This window comes from Myotis nattereri (genome assembly GCF_964212035.1).
Source record: "Myotis nattereri genome assembly, chromosome: 3".
NCBI lineage: Eukaryota > Metazoa > Chordata > Mammalia > Chiroptera > Vespertilionidae > Myotis > Myotis nattereri.
This window is the reverse complement of record NC_138077.1, coordinates 102,778,908-102,787,987: the sequence shown is the minus strand read 5'-3', so window position 1 is coordinate 102,787,987 and position 9,080 is coordinate 102,778,908.

The following is a 9,080-nucleotide window of genomic DNA, read 5'->3' as shown; positions in this document are numbered from 1 at the left end:
GGAACATACCTAGATTGCAGGTTCGACCCCTGGTCTAGGCGCACACTGGAGGCAACCAATTGATATTTCTCTTTCACATCAATGTTTCTCTCTCTCTCTCTCTCTCTCCCTTCCTCTTTCTCTAAAATCAATGAGACATATTCCAGGGTTTAAAAAAAATCTCTGATCAGAAATGCAGGGCTGCTTACACCCACATGGATGACCCATGAGGCAATTTGAGGTCTTTTGTTTTCTTCTTAGCTTTGCCTTAGTGCTTGTCTTCTGCACTTCTGTTGTAGAGACTAGGATTTGAATTCCCGCTCATTCACAAGCTAAAACAAGTTATGAGCCTCTACTGTGCTTGTCAATTGCCTCTCTGAGCCTTGTTCTCTTTCATCTGCAAATAACTATCATGATAATTCCTACCTTCCATCATTAGAGATATTGAAAATAATACACTTAGTGTAATGCTTAGTATGTAGAAGGTATTTTAAAAAATAGTATCCAATATTACTATCATTCAAGGAACTACTCTCAGTAAGTTAATCACCAGGAAATGGATTGCTCCTGCATATGGGAGGAATGAGTATTCCTCAAACGTGGAATCTAAGAATGTCTTAACAGTATGTCTGCAGACCTCTTGTTTTGAGAAATGCTTAGTTAGTAGAGTGTCCAAAGTTGAAGATGGATGGATGGACGAATAGACAGATAAATGGAATTTTAGAGATGCTGCACAACACAGAGTTTTTGTAGACTGACAGAAATTACTATATACCCATTGCTCAGAAAAAAAGACAAATGAACAGCATGATAATCAATAGATGTGTGTTTCAGAAATGATTAACCAAGTTCTTATAGGAACATTGTTTATGTAGATAAGAAATTTGAAAATTACATGTTTATAAGCATATTCCCTTGACCTTTTCACATATATTGTTTATACAATAAATTTTAACATATTTTTTTTTGCGGGGGGGTAGCCGAAAAGCTCTCTTTTGCTTTTGCCAATAGAGTTACACAATGAAGTTAAAACAACATCTCAGCACTTATTTCTCCATATGTTTCTCTTCAGTTCTCTTCTAGTTTAAATCAAAGAGTCTCTGATTGGATTCACCACTCATTACAGGACTAAAAACTGCTGAGATAGTGGGAAATTACTTCACAGATTTCCTTCTGCATCATCTACCCAGCCACATGACTATGTGTACAACTGTTTGCCTTGTCTAAGTGTTGCATGAAACCTGACTCTCCATAGCCAGGTCTCCATGAAACCCCAAATTCAGAAATTTATTTTCTTATCTGCAAAGTGTCAAACAAGCTTTATCAGTTTTCTTTTATGTTGTGCTTATGTAGAATTCATGGCTTGCTCAGAAGGTTTTTCATAGCAACAAGAACAAATTTAGAAGAAAAATTAACATTTTGTAAGTAAATTCTTCTTTATCTGAAAATATCAGTTTTCTGGGAGTTTAGAGAAGGCCATGGGTCAAGTGTAAAGAAAGGTGGGTAGGGAGAAAAATCTATGAGTGACACTTGCATTTCAGTCACTCTTGATCTACTATTCTGACACAGTATTCTCAGTTTCTCAACTCTACTAAAAGAACACATACACACAAGCAAATAAACAAAAACTGTCTAAATGGATTTTGCTACACCTGCCTCTTGTTTTCAGCTAAACTTCAATGAAGAAAAGTCTAGAGCATAGGGCATTGATTTCAATCTAATGCAATATTCCAATTCTCCATTTTGATAGCGATATGATGAAGCTACTCTATGTTAACATTATTTTTCCTATTTATTTAAATATTTTGAAGCTTGAAATAAGATTTCTAGTCTCCAGTATTGGCATGCTTGGTTATTTGGACCACCCTCTTATTGAAAAAATAAATAAACTATTAAAACAATCCTTTTTAAGTGCTATAAAGATCTGACAATACAGCAAAGAAATATTGGCCAAAAACAGAAAGGAAAACAGGAACCCAGAGCAATAAAGAAATCTGTAGCTGCTTTTGTCCTGAGGGTTTTTGTGACCTTCACACATTAACATTTTCAGTTTGAAAGCCTCTTTGGTGAAAGGGGTAGGAAGTAAATGCTCATGTCTGATTTAAGTTATAGTACAGCAGACTCTACAAAATAAGTTGGGACTCCAGCATCACTCCTAGAGTAAATCAGTAGACTAGCCCTCATATAACCTTGAGCCTTGAGAGCACAGCACAAGGGAAAGAAGATCAAGTTTGGAACATGAGATAAGGGCCCTCAGCTGGTAGTACAGAAGCAAAGACAAATTTCTGGAGGAAGAAACCTTTACCTTAAGTACCAAATATTCATTAAATAAGCTTACAAGTATGATGAATGGTAGAAAAGATAATTAGGCTCTCTGGGAAATAAGACACCAAGAGTGGGAGCAAGCAGAATCAATGGAAGCAGACACAAAGGATTTCAAATGTCAAAAGTACCAGCCACAGAGGTGGCAGTGTAGAAAGATTCTATATTTACCTCCTCCCAGGAACACACCAAATTTACAGCTACATGCAAAACAATTTTCTATGAAAGAAACTGCAAAACTATCTAAGTAACTATACATTGGACAAGTAAGAAAAAACCCACATCAATATGGAGAGTAGAGTCTGAGACAACCTTGCCATAACTCCCTCCCTTAACATGGCAATCCATGATGAGGAGAGAACTCACAACTCTTCCTGGAGCAAAGAATTTAAGTCCCACATCTTGCATCCCACTTTTAAGATCTGTGCCTGAGAGGCAAGCCCCATCCAAATGTCTAGTTTTTTAAAAATATATATATTTTTAAAGAAAGGGAGAAAGAGAGAGAGAGAGAGACATTTATGATGAGAGACAATCATTGATCATCTACTTCCTGCACACCTCACACTGGGGATGAAGCCCACAACCGGGCATGTTCCCTGACTGCCCTGATCGGGAATGGAACCAGGACCTCTTACTTCATAGGTTGACACTCAACCACTGAGACACACCGGCAGGTCAAAACATTTAATTTTGAAAGCCAATGGAGCTCGAGTCCACAAGACTCACAAGGCTGTAGCAAACTGAGAAACAGTTCTTGAAAAGCTCCAGCAAAGTCACCTGGCTACCCTCTAGGGCACAGAACAAAGGCAGCTGAAACTCACCTGGTCTTTCTGTGAAAGAGGCCTATTTGCTTATCTTAAAGCTTCAGCTAGAGGGGCAGCCCCATAATTGAACACATATCTAGGGGCCCACTGAGACACTCTTCAAAGACTGCTGAGGCTTGACTGGTGCCATCTTTCACTCATTCTCTGCCTCACTCCAGGGGACCGATATCTCCTGGGAAGATATTGCACACATGTAGTGTCCTGATTTTTGTGGCTCTGGCCAGGGATACTCCTTGATCACGTTTCTGGTGGCCATTGGGGTTTATGTTCACAGGTCCCACAGGATTGTAACAAATGGAGAAAGAGTCTTCCAGGACATGGTACAGAGAGAAGACTGACATGTACCCCCAGTTTTCTGGGAAAGAAGTCTATTTGCCTATCTTAAAATGTTGACCTGAGGGGTAGGCTTCTAATTAAACCCACATTCAGGGGTTTACTGCAATCCTCTCTAGAGATCAGGGAGGCTAGCAGCTATGTGCTCTCCTTTTGCCAAAGACAGGTCACTGGTGTTTCTGAGAAAAGAACTTATGTACAAATAAATCAAATGGACCGGTTTTTGTGGCTGTCACACAGAGGATCTATCCCTGGATAGTCTGGCTCTGGTGGGAAGCAGATCTTGTGTTCAAGGATTCACTGGAATGACAGCAAACAAAGAAACAATTTGTAACTGGCTACCACCCCAGGGCTCAGTACAGAGGGAATAGACAGAAGTGCTCATCTCCTGTCTTCTTCTGAAAAAGGACTATTTACACACTCTAAAAGTCATTGCCAGACAGTCGGCTTCCAATTGGCCTAAGACTATGTGCTGAACTAAGATCCTCCCCTAAAGGACACTGACAGGTCTTGGCACACCCTCAAACACTAAGAATAAAGTAAGCTGCTTGGATAATTATGGAAGTTTAAGAGACAACAAGGAACTAGGGTCAGGTTGTACAACCAGGTTTGTCTCCTACAAGAGGCCATTCCTCCAAGACTAAGAGAGGAGGTTTTTTTTGTTTGTTTTTTATCTAATGCATAGAAACCAACACAGAGAGCCAAAAAGAAAAAAGAAACAAAGGAATATGTTCCAAATGAAAGATGAAGATAAAAATCTCAGGAAAAAATCCTAATGAAACTGAGCTAAGTGATTTACTTGATAAAGAGTCCAAAATAATAGTCATAAAGATGCTCACGAAAGTCAGGACAACAATGCACTAACAAAGTGAGAATTTTAAGAAAGAGACAGAAATTATAAGAAAGTACCAACCAAAATGTACAATCCTAAAAAATAATACAATAACTGAACTGAATTGCAGAATACAATAGAGGGGTTCAACAGCAGACTGAATGAAACTGAAGAAAGGTTTAGAAAACTAAAAAACAGAGAGAGCAACTCATTCAATCAGAGAAACAAAACAAAACAAAAAACAATGAAACAGAATGAAGATAGTCTTAGGGACTATGGAACAACTTCAAGCAGGCCAATATTTGCATTACAAAGATCCCAGAAAGACAAGAGTGAAAAAAAAAAATAACAGAAAACTATGTGAAGAAAAAATTCCTTAACCTAGGGAAGGAAAGAGACACCCAGATCTAGAATATCCAGAGAGTTCCGAATAAGATCAGTGTAAAGAGACCCAAACCAAGACACATTCTATATAATAAAAGTTTAATATGCAAATAGACTGAATGGCAGCACAACTGGACAACAGGTCACTATTAGGTGTGCTGACCACCAGGAGGCGCAAACTGAACATGGTGGGTGTTGGCCGGTGCGGGATGGTGGAGCAGGTGAGCGGGGATGCCAGACCAAGGTGGGGTGCTGGTCGCTGTCAGTGGGGTGAGCCTCTGGTGGTTACTGAAAATTCTTAGCTCTGCGTGCTGCAGTCCCACCTACCACTCACACCTGCTGTCGGCAACGTTCCCGCTCACACCCGCTGCTGGAGCCCAGCGCCAGTCCTGATGTCTGGGCACTGTCAGCTGGTGCAAGTGGCGGCTGGCAGCCCCGATCACCCCTGAGAGCATCTCTACCTGCCCCTGCTCCTGAGGGGCAATCGGGGATGCCAGCCGCTGCTCGCACCCACTGCTGGTGCCAGCCCCAATCACTCCATGGGAGCACCAGTGGCAGGAGCAGAACTGCCAGTAGACAGGGTACTGGGGGCCACAGCAGGAGGATGGGCCAAGGCCCACCTGTGCCCACTGCAGCCTCACAGCCCACAGTTCCTTTCAAGGTGCACAAATTCATGCACTGGGCCCCTACTTATAAATAAAATGTCAGAAGTTCAAGACAATGAGAGAATATTAAAAGTAGCAAGAAAGCCTTAGCTAGTTTGGCTTGGGGACAGAGCTTCAGCCTGCAGACTGAAGGGTCTCAGGTTCAATTCCAGTCAAGGGCACATGCTTAGGTTTTGGGCTCAAACCCCGGGAGGGGGTATGCAGGAGGCAGCTGATCAACGATTTTCTCTCATTGACATTTCTCTCTCTTTCCCTCTCCCTTCCTCTCTGAAATCAATAAAAATATATATATATTTAAAAGTAACAAGAAAACCTGGCTAGTGTGGCTCAATGGCTGATTATTGATCCATGCACCAAGATGTCACTGGTTCGATTACTGCTCATGGCACATATCCGGGTTGTGGGCTTGATCTCCTGCAGAGGGCAGCCGATTGATATTTCTCTCTCGTTGATATCTCTATCTCTCTGTTCCTCTCCCTTCCTCTCTCTCTAAAATCAATAAAAACATAAAAAAAAGTAGCAAGAAAAAAAACAACTTGTTATGTACAAGGGAACCCCCATAAGACGAAGAGGATATCTTTCATCAGGAACTTTGCAGGCCAGAAGGAAGTGTGGCACAATATATTAAAAATGCTGAAATAAAAACACTGCCAATCCAGACTACTCTATCCAGAAAAATTGTTCAGAATTGAAAGAGAAATAAAGTGTTTTCCAGACAAGTGAAAACTAAAGGAATTCATTGCAGTTAAGTTGATCTTACACGAAACATTAAATGTGACTTGGGATGGGGAACACATGATATAGAGATGTGGTATTACAGAATTATACACCTCAAACCTATATAATTTTATTAACCAACTAGAGGCCCGGTGCATGAAATTCATGCACTGGGGGGGGGGGGTGGTTGTCCCTCAGCCCGGCCTGCACCCTCTCCAATCTGGGACCCCTCGGGGGATGTCTGACTGCCAGTTTAGGCCCGATCAGTCAGACATCCCTCTCACAATCAGGGATTTCTGGCTCCCAACCGCTCACCTGCCTGCCTGCCTGATTTCCCCTAACTGCTCACCTGCCTGCCTGCCTGATTTCCCCTAACTGCTTCTGTCTGCCAGCCTGATCACCCCCTAACCACTCCCCTGCCAGCCTGATTGACACCTAACTGCTCCTCTGCCGACCCAATCACCCCCAACAGCCCTCCCCTGCCGGCCTGGTCACCCCCAACTACCCTCCCCTGTAGGCCTGGTCCCCCCTCCAACTGCCCTCCCCTGCCAGCCCAGTCACCCCTAACTGCCCTCCCCTGCTGCTGGCCTGGTCACCCCTAACTGCCCTCCCCTGAAGTCCTAATCCCCCCCAACGGTCCTCCCCTGCTGGCCCGGTCACCCCTAACTGCCCTCTCCTGCAGGCCTGGTCCTCCTCAACTGCCCTCTGCTGCTGGCCTGGTCTCCCCCAACTGCCCTCCTTCCCCTGCCGGCCTGATTGCCCACAACTGCCCTCCCCTGCTGGCCATCTTGTGCCCACATGGGGGTGGCCATCTTGTGTGAGGGCACGATGGCCAATTTGCATATTACCGCTTTATTATATAGGATGTCACCCAAATAAATTAAATAAAAAAAGAAATGTTAAAGGGACACCATTAAATAGTAACAGAAAAACATATGGAAGTATAAATATCACCAGTAGGGTAAATATTCAGAAAGTTCAAACTAATCTAATATAAAGATGATAGGTTAATCACTTGCAAAGATAGTATGAAGTTTAAGAAAAAAGAATAGTAAAAGTAGCTATAACTATAATAATTTGTTAATGAATACACAAGGTAAAAATATGTAAATAATGACATCAAAAACATAAAATATTGGGGGGCTGAGTCAAAACATAGAGCTTTGGAATGAATTTAAACTTAGTTGTTATCAACTTTAAGTAGATGCTTATAAATTATTTTATGAAATCCTCATTGAAACCACAAAGCAAAAACCTGGACTAGTACACAACAGAAAAGAGAAATGAAACAAACCACTTCAGAAAATCAGCCAAACCATTAAGAGTGCAAGAGAAGTAAGAAAGAAAGGAACAAAGGAATTACATAGCCAGAAAGCAATTACAAAATGTCATTAATTCCATACTGATGCATAATTACTTAAAAGTAAATGGATTAATTCTCTAATGAATAGACATAAAGTGTCAGCATGGATTTTTTAAAAAAACACAAGCCTCATCTATATACTGCCTAGAAGATACTCACTTCAGATGTAAGAACATGCATACTAAAAGTGAAGGTGTAAAAAAGATATTCTATGCAAATGGAAATCCATAGAAAGTTGGGGTAGCTTTACTATACCAGACAAAATATACTTTAAGACAAAGACTTCATAAGAGAAAAAAGAATGTTATTATATAACTAGAGGCCCAGTACACAAAATTCATGCACTCGTGGGTGGGGGTTCCCTAAGCCAGGCCTATGCCCTCTCACAGTCCAGGAGCCCCAGGAGCAATTACCCCAAAAAGGTAAGCCCTGCCTATCCAGCCAGGGCTCCATGATGGATCGTCCCCACAGAGGGAGGCCCAGGCTACCTGCCATGTCAGTCAGCTACAATCCCTACTGGTTTTTACAGCCTGAAGTTATGGGGACTTCTCTTCCCAGCTCTGGATCCCTAGGCTGAGGGTCTTGTGTGGGGCTGGGACCCCTTGCCCCTCACAGGAGGCCTCTGCAGCCTAGATATCCCTCCTGATTAAAAAAAAAAAAATGCCACATGTGGGTGTCAGATCAGCCCATTCTGTGTCTCCACCACTCCTACCAATCTCAATATGCTTTTTTCTTTACTTCTCTAGTTGTAGGATTTCCATTCAGCCAACTTTCAGGCAGTTCTGAATGATGGTTGTTCTGTATTTTAATTGTAATGTTGATGTGGTTGTGGGAGGTGGTGAATGTTTATCTACACAACCATCTTGGTTCTCCCTAAAATTTTTAAAAGACCTTTTGACTACAATTGTTGGAGACCATTCTCTTAAATTCTTGTCTCCTCATAGTTTTGTTAGTGAGGCAGCACTGGAGCAGCCACAATTTGTACGTGCCAAAGAAGTTTGGTAGGGAGATACACTGTATTTAGATATAGTGGGGTGGATTAATATGTTTTGCAGTCACTTTCAACTCCCTTGTATTTAAGACATGCTGGCTATCTCAGTGCAAGAATGTGGTTGTTTCGATGATAGACTTTGTCAAGAGAATGGGCTGCATACTAGTGATGACTAATAGACACCCCTTATTTTTCCTTAGTGTAAGAATGTAAAAGCCATGCTGAGAACGCCATAAAAAGCAATGGATTCTCACTTGTGAGGAGGAAACAAGATGACCAGTTTTCCAGATATGCTCCTGTATTGTGAATGGAGAAGAATCACTGACCCGGTAATCTTAAGGCCTTGCACCTAGTGGTCTGCTGGTTGCTTTGTGCATTCTTTTTGAAGCCCTCCCAGTGAAAGCAATAGACTAACATTGCAAGATGAAAGAGAGATTAGTATGATGATGATGTTATTGTAGCACATAGTGAGGATTTTGTTTCATATTGAAATAATATCTGAATGTTTAAAAAATTCTAACAGTATTAAAGGTTATTAAGTGATGCTTTCTTTTACCCTGAACCTCAGCACACCAGATTCCTTCCCTACATGTTCCTTTTTGCTGTCTTCTCCTAGCAATGTCCCATGTATGTGCTCCATCCAGATCCTGGCTTGATACAAACGGTAGCT